Below are 15,177 nucleotides of genomic sequence, written 5' to 3'. Positions count from 1 at the left end.
CTGCTTCCTGGTCCTGGCTCCTATCACATCTTTCGTGCCAGCTGCAGAGAGAGAAAGAGAGCAAGCCTGTCATAGCATCTTCACATCAAAACCTCCTATTGGAGAGAGAAAGAGAGGAAGGGGGGATGCGGAGAGGAAGCGAAAGAAAGAGCGTGTTGTGTTTGGACTTCATTAGCATAGAGGAAGAGGTGCACAATGGAGGACTTTACAGCCTTGTTAGTGAGAAGCAATCAATTAACAGGGCCAGACCGACCCTGGCAGAGCACTGTGGGGTCTTTGAATGAAATTTCTCTCTCCCTGATGAATAAATGTTGTCATTTCCCCCCAAAAAACTGAATGTGTCACTGCATTCAAATGCTTGATTGGACTCTCAGCAGCAAGTGACAGTGTTTGCCCATTTTTCTGTGTGTGTGTGTGTGTGTGTGTGTGTGTGTGTGTGTGTGTGTGTGTGTGTGTGTGTGTGTGTGTGTGTGTGTGTGTGTGTGTGTGTGTGTGTGTGTGTGTGTGTGTGTGTGTGTGTGTGTGTGTGTGTGTGTGTGTGTGTGTGTGTGTGTGTGTGTGTGTGTGAGAGAGACAGGGAGAGGTAGAACGTCCATACATGATTGTCAAAGGCATCAACTATACCTTAGGAAAATATAGCTTAGTGTAAAGATGAATGTGTATAGAAGCGCAACGACAGATTTGTATGTCATCAAACCCCCTCTGAGCTTGTTTTGTTGTTGTTGTTTCCTCTTACTCTCTGTACTCTATTTACTTTATATCAAATATGTCTGATACCTGGAATTTCCTCTCCATCTGTGGATTTGTTAAATCATATGTCACATATTAGAAGTAACACACAAGAATGCCCTCGAAATTGTGAAGGAACCCAATGACCTTTTTCGGATCCTGGCAGTGATGGCTTTTACGAAATAAAAGTTGCAGAAAGGGAAAGTCTACAGCAGACAATGACAATTGCATAAAATTGAAGATCCCACCACCCCAACCCAACAAACACATCCCCATCTGTGATTCTTATTCAACGTTATCCCAGACTCCTCTGATGCTTTTCTCCACCTGGGAAATTGTCCTGATAATGGCTGCAATCTGTATCCAAAAGGCAGGGGACAGTTCTCTCTCCGGCAACCTGCGATGACTTCCGTCTGGAATTCCTAATTGAGCGGCATCAGCCAATCCATCAGTGATCACTCCGATGGGAAATTATGAGTGGAACTGATGACTTTACAATTCAAATTGTAAAGCTTATATAATATTTGTAAAAAGCTTAAACAATTGTTCCACAGCTACTCAAAAAAAAAAAGAAAAAAGAATGTGAACTAATGATTTTCAATAAAGTGGTCTAATGTAAACTTGATTTGTCTAATGCAGCCACTTAAGATTCTATGTTAATGCAACTTAACCTGTTTAGTTTAACCCTGTGTAAAAACAAAAATGGATTAATGGAACCGGTTTCCACGCAATTGTCTAGTAAAGTCAACTAGTTCGAGTTAAGACTGTCTTTGAACTGTCTTTCCTTTAAAAATAAGAAGTGTGCAGTAAATGCATTTCAGTAAGCAAATTTATTTTTTGAATTGAATGTTTTATGGTTCCATCGTAATGTTGGCATTATAGTAATACTAAAATGTGTGATTTAATATGATTTTTAATATTGCTCTCATTAACAGTGCAGAGACTATTTGGATGTCAATCAAATATTGCACACATTGAACAATTAATAACAAAAAAATTAACCATTTGTTGGCGCCTATTTTTTTTTTAAACGTGAATATGGTCTATTTATAATATTGCAGTGTGAGTAATGCAGCCTTCTGATTTCTTGCTGATTTGGTCTGCCATCCCTAAATGCTTCAAGAACATCCACAAATATTAATCTTTGCATTTCTCATTCTCCCCTTCCCACAGACTTCTACTCTTCTCATTTTGAGACATCACAGACAACAATTATTTGCTGATTATTATCTAAAGCTGTGCGTGACCATGTCCACCACTACCGTGGGCACCGCAATCCCAGCAAACTCGTCAGGACGACAAGGACATATTCTAAATTCAAGGCCTTCATTTCAAACCTCTTTATTTTACATGCGAGTTATATCTAAATCGAAGACTTGCGGATTTGTCGCAGAGGCATCTGCTGTTAAGCTGATGGTCCCTGCCAACTCGTCCCTCAAATGTCTGTCAAATACCACACACACACACACACACAACCCTGTATTTTCTAAAATGCCAGGTGCTTCCTCCAAACCCTCCTTCTCTGCTCCTTCCTGCACTCGTTGTGTTTAAAAAGGAAGCCCAGGTACATTATCGTCCCTTTATTCAATTCTAATACAGAGTGTGTCCATCGCAGCATCCTCCGATCTGCAAATCCGCGCCCAGGGTCTTTGTGGCAGCCTCATTTGCATAGAGACTGCCATTCGCTTGGTTCTCCCTTAATGGCACATTACCGTGGCAACAGCATGTTGTAAGTAAGGGAATAATTAATGACGACCCGGTGACATGGGTACTCGCAACAGAGGCGGGCAGCAGCACTCGGGTGGTATTCTTTCGAAAGCATTAGCCAACATTAGGAAGAAATGCAGGGCACCTTGATGTGTTGAGAGGAACAAAGGGAAACGGAAAGAAAGAAAGCATATAAATGTGTGGGGATGGATGGATGGGCGTGGGCACAGTCACGTCTGAGGATGCAGGGCTTCCGTATATTCTGAAAGTCAGCGCTGGCAAGAAAGGAAAGATCTGAATGCGATTGACACTCTAATAGAGGTGGTTTGTATTGCAGCTAGGGCTGTGTGTGTGTGTGTGTGTGTGTGTGTGTGTGTGTGTGTGTGTGTATGTGTGTGTGTGTGTGTGTGTGTGTGTGTGTGTGTGTGTGTGTGTGTGTGTGTGTGTGTGTGTGTGTGTGTGTGTGTGTGTGTGTGTGGTGTGTGTGTGGTGTGTGTGTGTGTGTGCTCGCACGTCTCTGTGTTTTGATGGGAGGGTGCTTGAACATGCTCCCAGTTGAAAGTTGAAATCTTCAATATTTAATACAGTGGGAGAGAAAGAGGGTGTGCGGCTGTAATGATTATTTGTGACAGAAGACTGTGTGTGTGGGATCAGTCAGCTGAATGTAGGGCAATGTCAGAAAGCCTCTCTGCCTTCTGTGGGTGCCGCTGAGAAGCGAAAGGGCGGGGGGTGCTCGCAGCCCCTCACTGCAACTGAGGAATACCCCGTGTCAGCGCACTTTTCCCTCTTTTCTCCGAGGTTGTTATTTGAGAAAATGGCATGTGCTGTGATAAAATATGAGATCTCTTGCACTGCTTCAATTCAACAATCAAAAGTGTTTTTACATAAAAAATAAGTCAAATACATAAACGGCTGTCTCTCATTCCCATTGACATGTTCCAGTGAATACTTCTAATAGTCTAAATCCAATAATTTGCCGGGTCCAATATTAACACGCGCCAATTTCCAAATACAAGTAAAAATTGACTTTAGCATATAAATTGAACATTTGCCAGTGGCTGGTAACTTTATAAAGAACTGCAACATATAATATGGTTTAAGGCATATTTACTTATTATGTGCTTTAAGGTTATACACTACTGTTCAGATGTTTGGGGTCAGTAATATTTTGAAAGAAATTAATACTTTTGATCAGCAAGGATGCATTAGTCACAGATAATAATGTTGCATTGTTATTTTTATATCAAATAAATGCTGTTCTTTTGAAAGTATCTTCATCAAAGAATCTTAAGAAATCACTGTTTCTTAAAGCATAATCTAAAAAATATTAATATATTAACTGTTTTCAACATTAATAATAAGTAACTTGAGTACTCAGTCGATTGATTTCTAAAGGATCATGCAATACTAAAGACTAGAGTGATGGATGCTGAAAATTCAGCTTTTAAATTGTAATAATATATTTAATTGTTTTTCTTATATTTAACTGTATGTTTGATTAAATAAATACACCCTTGGTGAGCATAAGATACTTCCTACAAAAAGATTTAAAAAGTCATACTGACCCCAAACTTTCAATGATAGTGTATATAACAACTTAATAGTTATATTATAATATAGCAAAATGAATGTCACATAACCTAACATTTGAACCCTGGCATGTTGTATAGTATATGTCTAGCTTCACTCTCATTCTCTTTGCAGGTTCATCAAAGAGCACTTTTATAATCAAGAAAAAAAACATTTAGCCATTTCACAAAATATGAAAGAAAGTCAAAAAAGTTAACTATACTTTTAACTATAAACTGATATCTTTAATATTCTGCACTATTTCTTGGTCATTAATCAATACATTTTACAAACTTCTTCACATATGGTCAAATGTTCTTGCTTCCATTGAAGCTCAAGAAGACGATCTTTTGATCATTCTCAAATCATGCTGGAAACCATGATCATCATCAGTTAATGAATCCCGAGGGCTGCTGTCATTACAGCAAAACATTACTAAGGGGCTTTTTACACAGAGCCTGTTGTTGTATTCCACTGCACTGCTTTGCATTGTTGTGTTGTAAACGTGTTAAAAGGACGTTTTGACCGTTTCACTCTCAGCGTCCCACGCATGACATTCTAAAGACCAGGTTCAACTTTTTAAAAAGCTCATCTCTGTAGTTTTCTTTTCCTTTTCGTACATCTAGCTTTTTTTAATCGCAACAATATGTCCTGAGGGAATCCCCCAAGATATTCTCAAACACACAGTATAACTTTAACAGTATTTTGTAATGAACGAATGATCAAACAAACAACTGCAAAATATAAGTATTTTCATGCAGAGGTAAAGATTTCAACCACACCAGGCCCAGTAAACTCGTCCCCATGGCTCGGGAAACCCCCCTGGTGTCTTGGAGCAAGCGGGTGACCAGGCATATGAGAAAGTGCTTACATGGGGTCCTGAAATCAGGGGACCATATGTGCAAACGTTCTGTATCATTATGCTGTGCGGCGGTGCACCGGGAGACCACCATAACTTAGTTTGTCGTCCACACAAAGTTTGGGCCAAGCTTGGATGGATTCATTAGACGGTCTTTCTTTGGAGCCAATGAAGCTCAAAAGACCTCCAACAAAGGAGCTAATCACAGACTCTCTCCTCAGCTTCGGCCAGAGTCTTTCTTTTCACTAGGTCTTAGATCATTTCTCACAGCTAGCTGGCCAGCTAGCTCCAAGCTTGTCTGGACAGACAAACAAAGCTGTGGGAAATTTATCCTCGGTGTATGTGTACAGCTGTTGGTTCTAAAGGGACGAGTGAGTGTGCACATGTGAATGCGCCCACACACACGCACGTACATGCAGGCGGAACTGCTGCTTTTGTTGGTTTTGTGTCACGCACAAACAGACCTGCGCTAGTGGGGGTGCTGATGACTTCAGTTGGTAGTGGTGTGCTAATGTATGTTTGCATATGTGTGTGAGTAATATGTGTGAGGGCAAAACAGACAATGCATCTGCAGGCCTCTATTCTAGCATTGACCTTGAACCCCAGGAGCCTTCATTCCCATGGTTGCTGTGCGAGTCCTTGGGCATTGGAGGCCTTTTAGATTTGCGTTGCATTGTCCCTGCCCTCTTTCAAATTGACGACAAGCCTCCATCTCTGCAAAGAAACACTCTTCTTACTCTTACAGAGTAAAACATAAAGATAAACCCCTCTCTATATGTTATTCACAAGCATTGGAAAAGGCACTTTTTTAAAAGCAAAGATTGCAAACATGTTTTGCAGCCTGATGCCAGTTGAGAACCTCCATTGTTCTTTAGAGAACCATCTGTGTACTGGTACTTCAAAAAAACCTAAAAGGATTTTCCTCTTATAACAAATTCTAACAAAGCCTATATTTGTAATATCAAGATTATCAGAATACACCACTGGGTTTGTCTGTACAATGGAAGTCAATGGTCACCAAAACGATTTGGTTACCAACATTCTTCCTTTGTGTTCTGCACAAGAAAGAAAGTAAGTCATACTGGTTTGGAAAGACATGAGGGTGATTAAATGATGTCGAATTTTTCATTTTTGCGTGAACAATCTCTTTAAGCACCAAGTGAAATAAGTCTTCAATTTGTGCACACCTGTGTCTTTAGTTAGATCCCCATTCAACTGTAGAAGATACTGTACTTGGTTCCCTGAGAGTTGGACTGTATCAAGATGTCCTCGCTTAAAGGACAAGGGGATCCAAGATTCACTGTGGTTTTGAGTCTAATTGTTTCCGTCAGTCTGGGAATGTCCCAGCAATGTTGTCCTTGTCCCACTGCCCAGGGCCCCGTAACTGAGCCCGGCCGAAGAGAATGGGCCCACTTTGTAGCCACACAGCAGGCTCGGGCAGTACCTATTCTGTTCACCAAACTGTGTCATGCATAACAACTTTATTGTGACACAAATGGGAGCTGAAAGCAAAGAATAGGGCAAAGGAATGAAAGATGAGGGGAGTGAGAGAAATCTTCTCTTAAGCATGACTGGAAAAGGGCAGATCAGGGTATGAAAACTGAGCTCAAGATTTACAAATCTTGTTTTCAGTGTTGACTAACACTGAGACATTGTTACATCAGTGTAGCTGGCATGCATTTGTATGGAATATTGCAGCTTTGTTTAATTGGCAATTGGGTTTTGTTCTATTATATAATATTATTACACGACTATGTGGAATACTTGATTCTGATTGGTCAATCGCACCATCCTGAAATCTGAAAACTGTCACTGAAAACTGATAACACCGGCCCATCCGGGTTACTGAAGTCAGCAGCGATATACGCTTGCTAGGAAAGTTTTTTTCTTCATGAAAGTTTTGTGTCTGGTGAGCTAATAAAATATTAAAACTCAGTTAAATCAATATTTTGTACAGTACAGTTATTATATGTCATCTAGTATCATGGACTCGCTCTTTCTTGTTTCATAAAAACGCAGCTGCTGCCATTTTGCGACTGTTTTGTACACTGTTGGATTATAATATAACAAACAGGTGCGATTTTTAAACCGTTTCATCTCAAATCAATATCCTCATCACCATTATTATTTATGTTGCGAAATGCTGTGTGTAATAAGTGGTATGACTGTACCATATTCCTTAAATGTCCGTCTAGTTTGAACTTGCAGTGCTAGCTGCTCTCTCCACAGAAGATTTGCATTTAAAGACCTAATAAAATATTTCGATATTTACTTATCTGTAGAGCCATGTAATAAGCAGGATAATGTACATCCAGCCGGTTGTTCTCTCAGAATAAACCCCTTCAGGCTGATCCAAGACCCATTACTTATTATGTAGCCTATATATGTATATTATTAAGGGAATATCAAATTGAGTTTGTTTTATTTGAATGTTGAAGACATAGTGGTGTCCTGTCACCTGCCATAGTTATATGGGTACATGTAAAGTATGTAATATGTCAAGTTCACGTCTAATTTCTAAATTAGTGTTCGAACATCCCTGTAAAATGGAAAATCACTCAGCCAGCCAACAGAGACTAGGGAGTTATACGGATAAACTTTCCTGTAAATCCCCTCAGTTTGACCTGTCAGGAGCTCTTCCTTAGAGTTTGTTTTGGATGAACATCATGTTGTTACTATTCAGAGGATTTAGAGCCAGAATTAAAAATCTTCACCATGAGTTCATTAACTATGGGTTGAGGAAGGAGTTGAAAAGACCAGCTTAGACTAGTATGAGTTTCCAACAGGTATTTTAACTAGCTGTTTCAGGCTGGTAGCTTAACTAGCTGTTTTTAAGCCTGGTATAGGGACACACCAGCATAACGGCATCCCATGTTGAGAGCCAGCGTACATCATTTCTGATTTCCAACTCTCTGAAGTGACATTTTAGAAACACATTATAATATGGATAAGTGTGAAAACGGTAAAAGTTAATTGTGTGCGAGAGGGGGAATAGGAACCGAGGGGAGTGGTCTGTTCAGCCTACAGACTCGAGAGAAGAAGTAGCCCATAGCTGAGAGACTCAACAAAAGGCAGTCTCTATCCATTGTGTTAGTGCTGGATTTCCCACGAGAGGCCCGTCTGCTTGAAAAGGGGAGTGTATCAGTTTCTCCTGACATGGATGTTTATTCATTCTGTGGCCAACTGCACCGCCAGCTCAAAAGGATTCACCTTACCGTTTTGATGTGTATGACACACACACACACACACACACACTTTTTTGGGGGGAGATAGGTGAAAAGGAAAAACACTGGCACATGGAGAGACTAGTGTGAGCTGTGTGAATAGGCATGTCCGCCCTCACAGTGACAGTGTTTGTGACAGTATCATGGTTGCTTGTCTGGACTTAGCTTTTGGTGTGAAGTGAGCCACCATTTTGTACTGGAAGGTTTCAGAATTCTGCTGGAAGGAAACCTTTACTGCTGCTATAAGATTAGTTTTAGGGCTTTTTTTCATTGTAGTTGGTCATTTGGGGAACCATTATTCTAGCAAACAATCTCTCAGAGACATTAAGAAACCATTTTTCCATTGCATATGTTCATTACTTGTAGTCTAGACATCAACTGGTCTCTATAGAGGAGACAAGTGGTTGAGTGGACTACTAATGTGTAGTTTCGAGTTTTGCAGCAAAAGTCATGAACTGCATTTTTTTTTTTTTTTTTTTTTATCGTGTTCTCTGAGGTCCACTTATAATGTTATTGAGATTTTTACATCAAAAAGCATTCTAGTAGTAATAGACTATTTTCTTTCCTGTTTTTGACCTTCTCTTTCGAACGCTCTATTTTGACAGGCGTGCCGCATTTGGAAGTAAACGCCCACTGCTATGATTGGGTAACCGTTTTTCATATTAAAATAATTTTCAACATCCCCGCAATTACACGTATGGAATTGTTTTGAAACATTCCTATGTTGTCGAAACAGAAGGTGTCGCTCACTGAAGCTTTTATTCAGGATTACACCGAATGGCTTAGATCAAAACAATAACAAAGGCAGGGTTCTCAACGTGCTTTCTTCCGTATCCGAGAAATCCAACTCATTAACCACATAAATGCCGAAGCAAAGGAAAGAACATCAAATCACAACTATTCAGTCTGACTGCGGCGCTACAGTACAAATACTCTGTACATATCAAACGATCTGTAACAGTGTGGCGGATGTTTCCAGACTGACCTGACCGAGGCTCGACAAACATCCGCCACAAACAGACAAAGCAATAGTGACATATGGTAAAAACTCTGTTACTCACACTTGTGTATTGCGACATTACCGTTAGATCCAATGTAGTTGGCACTGCATCATCTTTTGTTTTCAGTCTCTCTGAAAAGCCTGGGTCATACTGTGTCTTGTTTAAAAACTAATCTGCAGTAAAATTAAGCTAACAATCGAACAGTGTCTTACTGACGCGACCGGATAAAGTTCATCCACGCATTCTTAACGTTAGAATCACAAGGAGGCCAATGCAAATATTTTTTCACAACTTGTCACAATCCTGTGTTTGCTTCTGTCTCGAATTTAGTACTACGACATGCGTCGGTGGGAGGGGCTAAAGAGGCAATGATGTAGAAGTAGGCGTTGATCTTCTGCAGATGTGGTCTTTCCAACACTATCTCACGACCAATTTGGATTTTGGACGAATTCGTACGACCTCACTCGTACAAGGTGGCTAATTCATACGAATTAGCACGACCTCACTCGTATGAATTCATACGATTTGTCTAAACTCCAGAAATGGGTAGGTTTAGGGGCGGGGTCACGGGTAGGTCATTCATACGAATTCATACGAATTGGTCAACTAGTAAAATATGTACGATTTAGCAAAAAAACGAGTGAGGTCGTATGAATTCGTACGAATCGTAAAATACACCTCGTAAAATACATACGAATTGGCGTGAGATCGGGTTGGTCTTTCGCCGCACTATGGCGTAATAATGTGATACATTCCTAAATTATTAGTTTTCATGAGCTTGGTTTCAATAAAAGCTGTTTTTGGACTTACAAGTTTTGAGTTCTGAAACTTACAGGATATTAGTATAATACAATGATAAAATATCAAAAGATAAAAGAAACAACATTTATTGCTCAATTCATGACCCCTTTAAGATGCAATTATGATTAAATACTTAATATACTCAGTACTTTGTGAGTTACAGGAACTTGAGGAAGGCCAAAATTTGCTATTAATGATTGACAGAAATTTAAATTGAGCCTTTCTTCTAATCAGATTTGTCTGTTCTTCTTACCGATGTGGGCTTATCAATAGGGTTTGGATAAACAATAGACACCGCAATGCACTTTGTTTTGGGTACAACATCTTCCAATTGAGTTTTTGTTGGTAGCAATGAAGGGTGAATGCTATTTAGAGTATGTGTGAATCACAGTACAATTAGGTTTAAAGCCATTTGTCTATTGTATCTAAGCAAACATCTCAGTTTGGCTTTGTGTGGCGGCTAACTTAACTGGCATTGGGTTGTGGAGTTGAAAGGGTTCAGCTTGTATGCCCCAATTAACATTATTCAGGAACAGTGTTTGTGTAAAGTATCATTTTATTCACCCTCTACACACTCCTGTATCTTGTTAGCCGATCCGTTGTCCACATGGACATGAGGTATTAAAGTCTGGGCAATTCTCTTATTTCTTTAGCCGTCCAGGTTTAACAACTTTAGCCTCTGAGGTAGATAAGTCAAAACAAACTTGGCAAACTGAAACCGTCTCATTTCTGGAGCACCATTATCGTCTAAAATATCTCAACACTCAGCTTCTCCTCTCCCTCTTGACCCTTTGTGAGACAATCAAAACCTGTGGACCCGGTTGCCATGTTCAGTCTTGGTTTCAATGGCTCCATTGTTGTGTTGTAACAAGACGCCAGAGCTGGTTGTTTGATCCACTCTTCTGAAAAGTTTTCTTTGGGGTCTTCTTTTCACTTCCTTTTTGTTAAGCGATGGATCAGCTGAGAAGGTCAAGGAACACTGTCTTTTGTTGTGCAGTCTCTTCCGGTATCTTCCTTTAGAAAGGAATAAATTGGTATAAATTGCATTCAAAATATTAACTAATTTTTCCACATGACCAAGTTGTCTTTCCTCTGCAGCTCGTAAAGTGCCATTACAATGCTAGTTTGTTGAAGCCTATCCACATATTTGTCTGGGAGTTGCTTGGTTTCGAAGCAGGTGTGTCTGTCAGCCGACTTCTCTGAGGCAAAATCATGGTCTTTAGTGTGAAAGCAGAGAGGCCGCTGTCTCTCAGTCTGAGTGCTAGCAAACTGTCAGAAATCGCGTTTTAGTGGCTTGTTCAGGTCACGCTGAGAGAGCAGCCTCTTGTTCCTTACTGTCTCTTTCTTTCTGTTTGACTATCCTTTTTCTTTCTTTCTACTCCTTTTTGCTGCCCATGTTCTCCAGTATATACTACAGAGGGCAATACAGTAAATGTAGAACATAACTATATTAATGTTACTTTAAACTATATTAACCGCTTGTTTTTTCCCCCCATTTTATTAGAATTTTGATAAATGGTCATGGATATATATCTATATCAGGCGATTTGTTTGTTATCACTGTGTTGGTGGTAAACAAGAGCTAGTTTGCACCCACCAGCATGAGGGAGGACAGACATGCAGACACCATCATCACATTATACAAGGTCTTATTGTCTGGCGGGCTGCTTTGCCTTGCGTGGCATGATTTGTGGGAAGCCATCTGTGCTCAGCCTCTTTTGAAATGTGAGAAAGAACATATGCATTTGCATAAGAATAATTGACACTTCAAATTAGCCCTCCAATCATAAAGGATTATCTTTAGTGTTATGGGTAAGTAAGTAAGTAGAGGCTCTTCCATCCTGGGGAGAGAAATTATGTTTTAGCAATTTTGTATAACTAAGATTTTAAACCTGCAACCTTAATATTATTATTATTTGTTTTTTTATTTTTTATTATTATTTAACAATTTAGTACATAATAATAAAAGTAATAATAATAATTATAGTTTAAAAATATTGTTTAATAATGGAATAATGTTCCACTTCTTCAGCTGACTATTCTTGACATTTTGAGTGCTGTATTGTGATTGAAAAACAATTTAAATAGTGTGATGAGCAGACTGACAAAATTAATATCTAAACCTCAGACAGCACTTGTAGGTCATGCGGGCTGGTGTGTGTGTGTGTGTGTGTGTGCGTGTGTGTGCGTGTGTGTGTGTGTGTGTGTGTGTGTGTGTTCGTTCCTACCTGGAACATGTATGTGGTAGTGCCTATGTAATGTTGTAGTGGAGAGAGAAGAAAACTGAACAAGCACACTGTTACATTATTGATAACAGCTAATGAAACGAATCGTTTCAGGATGAACAGAGGGATAAACTGTACATGTCCCTGGATACCCACAAAAGCATGCAGAGATCCACACACACACACACACACACACACACACACACACACACACAATATTTAATGGATAAATATGAACTACCAAATATCTAATTATAGTGTCAAGACTGAAAAGATTTATGAAAATTATAAAAATTGGAAAATATTGCACCCCTTTTTTACACAGTGCTAAATACGTTTATCTCAGATTTCGCCGTTTCTGAAAGGCCCTGTGACGGGCCTGCTCCATTGGGTTAGCCGTTGGAAGTCGGGGTTGATCTCGCCCACTCTTAGATGGCCATGAATTCATTTGCACACATATGAAAGGAGAGGAGCCCCTGGCAAAGAACCGAGATATGTGTGCTGTCTGGTGTCAGATACCAAGATGGGGGTCTGTTTGTATGTACATGGATGCTTAGCCTCACCCGTCTTGCCTGGTGGAAGAGCAAGGGTTTATCCTGGTCTCCATGGCAACACTGCAGCATGCCAGGGCCGTACCAAACCCAGGGCAAAGCACTTGATTCAGAGGGACAAGGAAGGAAAGCAATTATGTGCATTAATAGTTACATTAAGTAGTAGTAGGATTTTCACAGCTGAATGGAGAAACAGTTGAGTTTGACCTTGAGACGTCCTGGTCAGGGACGATATTTGGTTAGCTTTTTTATATTCCTCCGACCCATAGTCGCACATTCATTCATTCTCACATCAGCACAAGAAAGCACGGACAACATGGGACTTGACTAAACCACAGGCTTCTCCAGGACCAGGTTATGATCCGCCTTCATACACCGAGCGGATGCGGAGCATATATTTTTAACCTGAGCCAAATGTGCTTTTTGCAGAGAGGTTAAAAGGGCGAATATAAAATTCTGTAAATTATTTATAATAGCTGAAACTCTTTTAGTGTTCCTCTGTTCGGTTGGGAGTGAGACTGTGCACTGGAATGTGCTTTACTTATGGATTGTCAGATATGTGGTGAGGAGTTGCTTTTATCTACACCAACAAAAGAGCTGTAGGTGGAGGAAGAAGTAGGTCACGTCATTTTCTTCAGGTCAGAAAGGAGCAGAGAGATTTTGACGGGTTTAACTAGACGTATAGAAGCAGTTCATTCACACATGACACTAATTATTGTGTTTTTTCTTCTTTCCTTCTAGTGATGCTTCTGAGGAGGTGCTTTGCTCTTTGCTGTGAGGAAGAAAGGTTAGTAGACTGCACTGTTTATGTCACATAAAATGAGGGGTCATATTTGGGGTTAAGAGGTGGTCACCGAGGGACAAAAACAACTCAACAGTTAAAGTTGGTTGAGGTGAATCAAAGAAATAAAGTTAACTCATAGCAAGCAAAGGCATGACAAACCATTACAAACTCCTTATCCTTTGGTAGGACGCTGTACATCTTGAACAGTGTTTGTTAATACTAACTGAGATGACCATGAAAAACAAAAACAAACAAACAAAAAAACCTTTAACCAGCCTTGCTTGGCACGTCCTGATTTTGCAGAGTTGGAAGCATTCCTTGGGCGACTTATTTTGTTGATCCTGGAACAACGTTACTGTCAGAAAATGTAATCATAACCCTATCCCTATTCATAAACCTAAATCTACCCATAAGTTATCCCTCAAATCAGAGGGAAATTACAGGTGTATAACACTGATGTAGAAGCACCTAACCCTGGTTGTAAGCCTAAACTTGACATAAACTGTAAACATGTCCCTCAAATCTGATTGGTTGATTGGAATGTTGTTCCAGGTGATGATCCATGAACATGTTGCACTTGGTGAAGTCAGATTCTGTATCGTGTGCACAGTTGAGTGCTCAAGCCTTTCAAAATACTTCTTTGGAAAGACTTGTTCTTGTGGACTTTGTTTTCAAACGCTCAAGTCATTCGCACATGCATTGTTGTACATGCATCCGCACAGACAAAAAAATTGGGCTGTAAAGAGCGAGAGCGGAGTTGGCTACTCCAGCAGAGCGAGTAGCCAACAACATGTTTGTTTTAATAGCTGGTTTACCCTGCATAGTTACCCTGCATTCAATAGTATTTAGTGCACATGGACAATTAATTTGACGGTTTTGGAAGTCCTTAGATGGCGTTGCCCTTTTCATTCAGGATAGCAGTGTGGTTGGAAGCAGGAGTGGTTGGTGTGCGCCATATTGAGTCGCAGGGTTCAGTTGGGGAAAGAGTGGCTCAAGCAGCTCTTTCATTTCTCAGAGAAATAATGTGCGGTTGGAGAGGAATCTGACACAGATAGGATGATGAATTCTGCAGAGTCAGTAAAAGCAAAGTGATGCTGAAAAACACATCTGTGCCGTTCTCGGACCAAACTTCAAAGGCAGGCAGCAAGCTGTATGTAGCAAGCGCTTTTAATTTATTCCTCTGGGCTGAAGTACATTTTGTTGTTGTCTTGATTTTGGTATTTAATTATTTACTTTCTGGGACAAGAGATTTAGAATGGAGATGGCTGGATGAGACAAATCTAACAAGCCACTGTAGAAAATGCTGGAAACATGACCGTAAGCGACGTCCACAATATCCTACCTGGGGTAACTCTTTAATTCTTCAAAGGAAAGCTGGAAAAATGTTCAGATATGGCTAACAGTATATATGTACTGGCGTAATGGTCCTCTCCTGAATAAAATATCATGCTTGTTATCGTCTTCTAAAAGTTTTCAAGAAATATAATGCTGTAATACACAAAGAGAGAGAAAGCTATAAGGCGGTAAGTGGAATCGGATAAGTTATTCGCTTGCCCGACAGCAAACAAGAAATAATAACGGTAGGATAACGGTAGGCAGAAACGCAGACCCTCCCAGACCTGTGTTCTTCACAACAATATATATAAAAAAACACTCTTATCAGGTTATAAGGAGAAGTGTAAGCAAAAACCATGTGAGAAGACAAGGAGGAACAAAGGTGAAGACAA

The 15,177-nt window shown here is 40.0% G+C and overlaps 1 protein-coding gene and 1 long non-coding RNA gene across 4 annotated transcripts in view; both read left to right on the top strand.

Moving 5' to 3' along the window:
* Positions 1–15,177, top strand: part of ccnh (cyclin H) — a 184,475-nt gene that overhangs the window by 99,587 nt on the left and 69,711 nt on the right. The gene's annotated exons all lie outside the window — the stretch shown is intronic.
* The window catches only part of LOC306996385, a 43,561-nt gene that overhangs the window by 26,132 nt on the left and 2,252 nt on the right, over positions 1–15,177 (top strand). For all 3 annotated transcript variants that reach the window (XR_013797062.1, XR_013797063.1, XR_013797064.1), the window contains exon 4: positions 13,408–13,453. This is a non-coding gene — a long non-coding RNA (uncharacterized lncRNA). The remainder of the gene's footprint in view (positions 1–13,407; positions 13,454–15,177) is intronic.

The sequence above is a fragment of the Phoxinus phoxinus genome (assembly GCF_949152265.1).
Source record: "Phoxinus phoxinus genome assembly, chromosome: 3".
In the NCBI taxonomy this organism is placed as follows: domain Eukaryota; kingdom Metazoa; phylum Chordata; class Actinopteri; order Cypriniformes; family Leuciscidae; genus Phoxinus; species Phoxinus phoxinus.
This window is presented reverse-complemented; position numbering and strand designations above follow the sequence as displayed.